The sequence below is a fragment of the Pteropus vampyrus genome, unplaced genomic scaffold (genome assembly GCF_000151845.1).
Source record: "Pteropus vampyrus isolate Shadow unplaced genomic scaffold, Pvam_2.0 Scaffold51, whole genome shotgun sequence".
Classification (NCBI taxonomy): domain Eukaryota; kingdom Metazoa; phylum Chordata; class Mammalia; order Chiroptera; family Pteropodidae; genus Pteropus; species Pteropus vampyrus.
In genome coordinates, this window is record NW_011888832.1 from 3,220,076 (window position 1) to 3,228,183 (window position 8,108).

Consider the following 8,108-nt stretch of genomic DNA (forward strand, 5'->3'; position numbering starts at 1 on the left):
GATAGATTCATTACATGATATTAATATCAGTTAAAAGAGATTACTTCTTATTAAAGAAGCTGGACTTCACTGTAGCAACAGAAGAGGACACTCTTGAATTAAGAAGCCTTGTAAGCCACCCCAAACCCTCCCCTGCCGATATGATTATCTGCCCTGTGGCGGATCCAAGAAAATCCAAAACAAATACGTTTTAATTTTTTTTTTTTAATCCTGAATCTATATTCCATAAGAAATCAAAATGAGAATCAAAGTGTTTCAGCTGGATGGAGTTCTACCCCAATAATGGTGGATCTGATATATGAAGTATTTGAAGACATCAAATGCCACCAGTTAACCTATGCTGTAAGGTTATAGGAACGAGATCTAGGAACCCCAGAGGGTGAACCTGGCATGAAGGCTGCTTTTCTTCTAGAAGCATCTGCCGATCTGAAAGCATGGATAAAAGGCTAGGGAGCTGAACAGAGCTTTCAGCAGACCCAGAGGGCTTTGAAGAACAAAAATTGTGGTTTAGGGTTCACCAAAGACTAAGGGCCCCAGTAAATCCTCTAGGCTCAAATTATTCCCCCTCAAATTTTTTTTTTTTTTTTTTTTTGTGAACAGCGGTACACACGTAAAATAGACTAGGCGCATGAGGAGACGAGACCATGTAAGTGAAGACTAAGACAAAATACAAGTGACACTCCCATAAGTAATTCAGATAATGGGGTAATCTACGAACTTCGAAAAAAAAAAAACCGTTTCATATGTTCATAGAATTAAGGCAATCTTGAGAAGTATTCAAGTTGTAACAATAAATGTAAATGGTCTTCACTAAGGTGTGAGAAAAGATATTTTCAGCTTGAATGAAAATGAAAGTAACAAAACATCTATCTCAAAAGTTAGAAAAGGAGCAAAAAGTTAATTGAGTGAAAGTAGAGAAGGAAACAATAAAGATAAAATCAGAAGTAATTGAGTTAAAAACCAAGTAGAACTAATAAAAAGATTCCTTTGAAAAAAAATCAACAAAGCAGATTTAATTATTGCAAAAGAGAGAAAACACAAGTACAAATTAAAACATGACGATTGGAGATTAGTGAATCAGATTATTCTAATATATCATGAATCTAAGTTGTATGGTTTTATGCAGGTACATTTGCAAACCTACATTAAATGGATAATTTTCTAGAAAATACAGCTTACCAGAATTGACTGTGGTAGAGCTAGAAAGTTTAAAGATCAATTTACAAAGAAAAAAAATAGTTATTAAAGAGCTAATCCCAAAAAAGCAGCAGGAGAATTCTAATATGCCTTCAAAGACTAGATAATTTTAGTGCTATTCAAACTGTTCCAGAGATATTTTAAAAAGGGAAAACTTTCATAATCCTTTAAAGAAGTGAATATGTTATTGATTTTCAAACCTGATCAATAAGGCACACACAAACACAAAAGAAAATTATAGACTAATTTCACTTAATGAATATTGAATCAAAAATTCTAAGTAAAATATTAGCAAATATAATTGAACACCACATAAAAATATCATACACCAGGATCAAGAGGCATTTATTCCAGGCATGCAGTGGCTCAGAATGTCCGAAAACAGGCCCAAATCAAGCAATTGGAACCCCAAAGGTGGCGTATCGAGTAAGTGGAGAGAAATAGGCTGCTCAGTAATACCAGAACCACTGAAAAGGCATCAAGAAAATAATTAATTGGATTTCCTTTGATACTTAAATTCTGTAAATATTCACACGTGAAAAAAGGAAATGATAAATGCACTAGAAGTAAACAAATAATTATTTTTACAATCTAAACCGAGTCTAGCCTCTACAATATATGACATGAAATCAGGAAGCTCTAAAAGAAACTCGTAAATTTGACTACATAAAAATAAGAGTCTTTTCATGGCAAAAAAAATAATAATAATAAAATAAAAAAGCAGATGAAAAGCCTGGAAAAATGTTTGCCAAAAATGGGACAAACAGCTAATTTCCATTATAAACAAGAGCTCCTAAAGAAAAAATAAGATAAAGAACAACAACCCATAGAAAAATGAGTCAAGGACTTGAACATGCGCAGAGAAGAACATTCAAATGACTTAACGAAGTGATTAAAACATATTCCTCAGTTTTAAAAACTTCAGTAGGAACTGCAAACACTTTGGGGCTCCAAAATCATCTTACCGGAGTACAGACGGGTAAAATCGGGCATATGTATAGGAAACAAGCCTTAAAAGTAGGGGACCACAAACAAAGTAAAGCTTGAAGTGTTTGAACAGCGGGAACGCGGAAGGGTGGCACGTGGCTCCTTGGTGGCTGCAGGCCCGCCAAGTCCCCTTCCGCTGTGTTTTCTCCGAAAGGACAGTCGGGGCCAGAGAAGCCAAATCAGTTCGGGAGAACACAGATGCCGCGGATGCCCCGGCGCCCGGCTCGTGTCCCCTGTCGCATCTCAGGTCCCAGCTGTGGTTTTGGCGGCCAGTTCTGCGATGGCTTCGGCTCACGTCACTGTAACAGCGTGTTGCCCCCGGTGCCTCCTGGGTTCTCTCCTGTCTGCCCTGGGGCTTCCCCGAGGCTGTGCGCACCACAAGTTCACTGAGCCTGTGCGCGTGCTGCGGCGTCCACTGAGGGGAATGGTCCGCTCAGGATCGGGCCTGGGAGCCCCCAGAGCACAGGGGAGCCCCGCGACCGGGCGGCCTCTCCCTCAGCTCACACCGGCGTCCTCACGGGACAGCAGGGACAGGCGCAACCATGAGAGATCCGAGGGGAAACAGATCTCGAGCTCGGTTTACGGATCAGCAGGGCCAGTCTGCTGGCGTGAGCTGAAAACGGGTTGCTGCCGCCCTGCGGTCTCACTTAAGGATGGAGGCCACGCGTGGGCAGCAGCGACGGACTCCCCGCCATCACGGCTGGTCCTGGCAGCTGCGCTCCCGAAGCTCAGCCTGCCCACAGCACACACAACACCGAGCCCTCAGTAGGAGCCACCGCTCAGGGAGACGGGCCAGCCGTCGCCGGCACGCGGATTGCACTGGGCACTGTCCGCTCTGGAGGAGGCGGCAATTTGTTCTCCCTGGAACTGAGACCTCCTCTGGATATGCGTTTGCCTTCCCTGTCCACGATGCCGCCACCGGTGACACCGTTGGAGGGGTGACGATTTGCCAAATGAGACCCAACGTAACATGGCCTCGGGTCAGGGGACTCCTTTAAGGGGAGAGGAGATGTGACCGCTTCTACCAAGCGGGGCAGTGCCGAGAAGCAGCCGGCCCGTCATGATGCGACAGCCTGGTACAGGCTCAGCTGAAGCGCCTGCTCAGAGCCAGTTGAGAAAATTGGGATGTTCTTCAGGGTGCAGTTTATGTCCCGAATCTATAGGTGGCATGGCACTCTGTGCCCAGGAGCTAAGTTACGTGGGTCCAGAAACCAAAAAATAGGAGTGCCCCCTTCGCCACCACTTCCAGTAACCCACTGCAAAAAAAGGCCCTCCCACCCCAAAAACTTAAGGTCCGGGAAGGGCAGGGTTGGAAGAAGGGAAACAATTCCCCCAAAGGAACAAAAAAAGCCAACGAAACCAACGCAAACCCAACAACCCCCCAAGCCAAGGGAACAAAAACAAAAAAAAAAATTACCGATGGGGGCCACAGACACCCCCAGCAAGAGGTGGCATCTGTTTGCCCTGCCCTTTGAATCTGGGCCGTGACCGTGGCTGCCTTGACCAAGAGAACACAGTGGAAAGAACGCCCTGTCGGTTCCCGATGCCGCCTTGAAGAAGTCCCCCGTTTCCTCTGAGTTTCTCTTTGGTTCCCCACCCATCTGAGCTCATCAGCTGATAAACACACAGGCGACAGTGTCTCTCAGGCCTGCGCTGCCAGCGCTTTGCCCAAAAGTCTGCCCGACGTATATTTCATGGGAGTCCAGCTCCTAGGAGTGTGACTGTCTTGTTAACTCTCACTGTCACTTCTTGCCATGGCATAGCAGCTCCTACCACAAATCCTGATGTTTAACATGTCTGCAGAGTACAGTCATTAGCAGCTGGGGGCCCCGCTGCTGGGAACAGTAAAGAGAGGCGTTCTTCCTTGGAGCACCATGACCAGCTTCCCAGGGAGGGGAAAAACACCTCTGTTGATAAAACCTGACTTTGAGTTCAAGCAGGACGTCAGAAGCAGCAGCTTGGGGAGCGATGGCTGCCTGCTCGTCCCCGGTCGGGACTGACAGCCTGGCCTGTTTCTACTGCAGACATTTCACTTGAAATAATTACAGTGACAAAGCAATTGTAAATATTTATGTTTTCACATTACATGTGATTTGCATGGAAGGATCCTTAAATGCCAAATAAAACATTACCACTGAGCTCCAGTTGATACCAAATGATTGCTTTTATGGCAATTAACATTTCACTTTGGATTAGTCTTGTTATTGTCACTGTTTTTGTTATTAAAACCAACTATACAACATCAAAGGCATGATCCATGAAAGAAATAATTGACAAGCTGGACTTCATTAAAATTTAAAACTTCTGCTCTGCGCAAGACACTGTCAAGAGAATGAGCAGATAAACCACAGACTGAGAGAAAATACTTGCAAAAGAGACATCTGATAAAACACACAAAGAAGTCCTAAAACCCAACCATAAGCAAATGAACAACCCGATTTAAAAATAGGCAAAAGACTTGAACAGACCTCACCAAAGAAGATATGCAGATGGTAAACGAGCACATGAAAAGATGCCAACATCATGTGTCATCAGGGAAATGCAAATTAAAACAGCAAGATACCGCTACGCACCTATGAGAATAGCCAAAATCTGGAACGCTGACGACGCCAAATGCTGGTGAGGACGTGGAGGTGCGGAGGATGGCGGGAATGCAAAATGGCACAGCTGCTTCGGAAAGACAGTTTGCCGCTTACTTACAAAGCCAAACACACTCTGACCATACAATCCAGCCGTAAAGTTCCTCGCCAAATGAGTTGAAAGCTCATGTCTACAGAAAAAAAAAACTGCATACAGATGTGTATAGCAGCTTTATTCATAAATACCAAAACTTGGAACAGCCAAGATGTTCCTCAATAAGTGAATGGATAAACTGCGATACATTCAGATGATGGAATATTACTCAGCACAAAAAAGAAATGAGCCATGAAAGCCATAAAAAGACAGAAAACAAATGCATGTTACTAAGTAAAAGAGGTCAATCTGGAAAAGGCTACATACTGTATGATTCCAACTATATGACAGCCTATAAAAGACAAAACTATGAAGACCGTAAAAAGATCAGTGATTGCCAGGGGTTGGGGGCCGGGAGGGATGACTAAGTGGAGCACAGAAGATTTTTACGGCAGTGAAATGATTCCATATGATGCTATGCGTATCATTATACATTTATCCAAACCCAAAGAGTGAACCTTAATGTAGACCAGGGACTTCGGGTGATAATGATGTGTGGTTCACAGACTGTAACGTGTACCGCTTTGGTGCTGGATGTCAGTGGTGGAAGAGACTGCCCCCTTGGGTCATTGGCCCAGTCATGCTCATGGAGTATGGCTGCGGGTGGTGGGCAGCCAGCAGACCGAGGGCCAGGACTGCAGGAACAGCCACGGCTGCTTGTAAATAGAAAATAATCCCACTTCCAACAAAAGGCAGAAAGCAATGCTGAACATCGTCATGAACAGAGGATGAAGAGCAGAAGAAAATCCACTAGATGGGTCCCACCTCTGTTATCCCGAAACTTCTTTCTGTCGGTATTAAAAAGACTTAAAATAAGAGCCTGGCCCAGAGAGAAGTGTCTTTGCCAATCCTGGCAGGTTCCAAGGCTGTGACACATCGTGTGACAAGAACAGGCAATACAACAGCATACGCAGTGTGACCCGTCTTCGTTGTTAAGAAGATGCACTTAAGTGTGTACACGTGTATACACAAAGTCTAGAAATACTTATTCCAAAATGTCATCAGTTGGCTACCTCTAGGATTATGGGTGATCTCTATTTCTTTTAATTTTTTTTCTTTATCTGTATTTTCTCATTCTTCAAAAACAAAGGCATGGCATTCGTGACATAAAGCTTTAAAAGCAAAATAAATGAACGAATGTAATAGCAACAAAAACAAACGTCGGAAGGGAACCAGTCTGGAAACTCAGGTCAAATCGTGAAGATTTCACGCGAAGTAACTGCTGCTTGTGATCAGACACACATTCTCCTCCGGTCCTGTGCCTTCACCGAGAGGAGAAAATGTGTGATCACGACAAGGAGCAGTCATTTCACGTAAAACCTTCAAGATTTGACCACGTTCAAGACAAACATTTTGGGAGCTCCAGGTCTACAGACGGACAGGTCCCTACGTGCAGCATTTTAAATCCGGTTTCATCACCGTTAGCAAAACTTAGCGTTCTTGTAGGAGCTCTTCCAGCCGTCTGTGCAAAGGCCACGTGTTTGAAAACGCAGTGCAGCAGGAACCAGGGAGAGGCAGGAACCTTGAGGGAAATGAAGATTTCAGTGTTCCTGGGTGTTTTGTGTGTTGTCGTCGAAGCCACCTATCCTACACTCCACATCAGTTAATGAAGTTCCTTTATGCAGCACTTTAGGAAAAAAAATGAGAAGAAACCAAGTGTAGAATTCTAGGTCTCTAGTCTCCCTACAAAGCATCTCTTTAAAAATGAGCTATTTCCACCACCGGCCAACTGTGCGATGCTGAGCGGACGTAGGGGTGGCCAAGGCGGGGATCGTGACGTTGGACTAGTCACCTCCAGGATCCCATCCGTCTCCAGCATTCTATAATCCGAGGATTCTGAGGGGTACACACAGCTCCCCCGAGCGGCAAATCCTGGAAATATACTGTCTGTTTTGTGGTTTGCTGGCTAAAGAGAGGTTTCCAAAAGCTGCAATAAATGATCGACCCAACACAAGCTTTAATACTTAAAAAGTAGGTAAAGCTGGTGATGGCCAAGATGCAAAACAAAATTCATTTATAAAAGAAATAGGCCCCATTCGAAGACATAAATCATTCCTCCTACTACCATAGTTCCCGCTGTACTTTCCCTGGAAGCTTTGTTGTTCATTTTTCTCACCATCAATAAATAAGAATTGTTTGTTACATATGTAACAACTTAGTTTTTTCCTGCTAAGCCATTGTGCTCTGTACGTGACGTGACGGGGCACATATTCTTTCCACCTGTTCTGATTGTCATTGGTGTTATTAGAGAGAGAGAAAAAAAGCCTTTCCACTTGGGTTTATTCAGAGAGAGTTAACATCTGATTTTACATGGAACTATTTAAAAGAAAAAGAACAACATGGCCTGAAGCGCTTCTAGCACAGGGTGTGGAAGTATTTGATGTCCTGCTGCTTGTTCATAAAAGAACGTTGTTTTGAAATGTGCAGTGAAGTCAGGGAAGAGAACCAACGAAAGTCCCCATTGAGACAAAGTCAGATCAACCCCCCACCCCCGAAACGCTTCCCCTCCTGGACCCGTGGGCCTTGGCTCTGCGTCCACCATCTGTGCCCAGGGATGTGCGGACATGCCAGTCAGGACACTGATAAAGGTACTCGTACATCAGAGCCCACGATCCAGAGGCCACCCCAGCGGCCCAGCCAGGGTCACAAATCTAAACTTGTTACCCACCGCAGGAAGCGCCTGTCAAGGAACCCTCACTGCGCGAATCGCAATCCAGCCTGGCTGTCGCTGCTACCCCGCCCTTGAAGAGAGGACCCGCTGGCCTCACGTGGACGTCCCCGACCTCCGGGCTGAGCCTGCCCTGTTTTCACATCGCCTCTTCTAACATTCTAGAAAACACGGTCTTGCCCCTGATCCCTCAGGATGAGTGCTCCATGGCTTGTGAGGCGGTGTTCTCCCTCAGCCCATAAATTGTTTTCTCTTGAGTAGAGGACGTTAAATTCATTACTGAATTGTTGTTTGTCATGTGACAGCACTAACGGGCTGGAGGAGAGACGTTTGTCAAGGGAGAACCAGCGTCTCGGAAGGCATTCCGCGAGAGTGTGGGTCACCAGGCAGCGGCCCTGCCCCGAGAACCTGCAGGTTCGTGGATGATTCTTTTCTTTAAAAGCAAATAAAGAGTCTCGTGCCCATTGCAAGGCCAGGGCGGGGGGAGAGTGGGGCACCTCATTTCGGGGTGTGCCCAAAACGC

General features: G+C 45.1%; 1 long non-coding RNA gene across 2 annotated transcripts in view; it reads left to right on the plus strand.

The window, feature by feature from the left end:
* LOC111739584 overlaps positions 1 to 8,068 on the plus strand; it is a 14,728-nt gene extending 6,660 nt beyond the window's left edge. Inside the window, exons 3-4 of one of the 2 annotated variants that reach the window (XR_002780313.1) lie at positions 7,591 to 7,798; positions 7,891 to 8,068. This is a non-coding gene — a long non-coding RNA (uncharacterized LOC111739584). The remainder of the gene's footprint in view (positions 1 to 7,590; positions 7,799 to 7,890) is intronic. The other variant, XR_002780314.1, reaches the window with a different exon arrangement.
* The last annotated feature ends 40 nt before the right edge of the window (positions 8,069 to 8,108 follow it).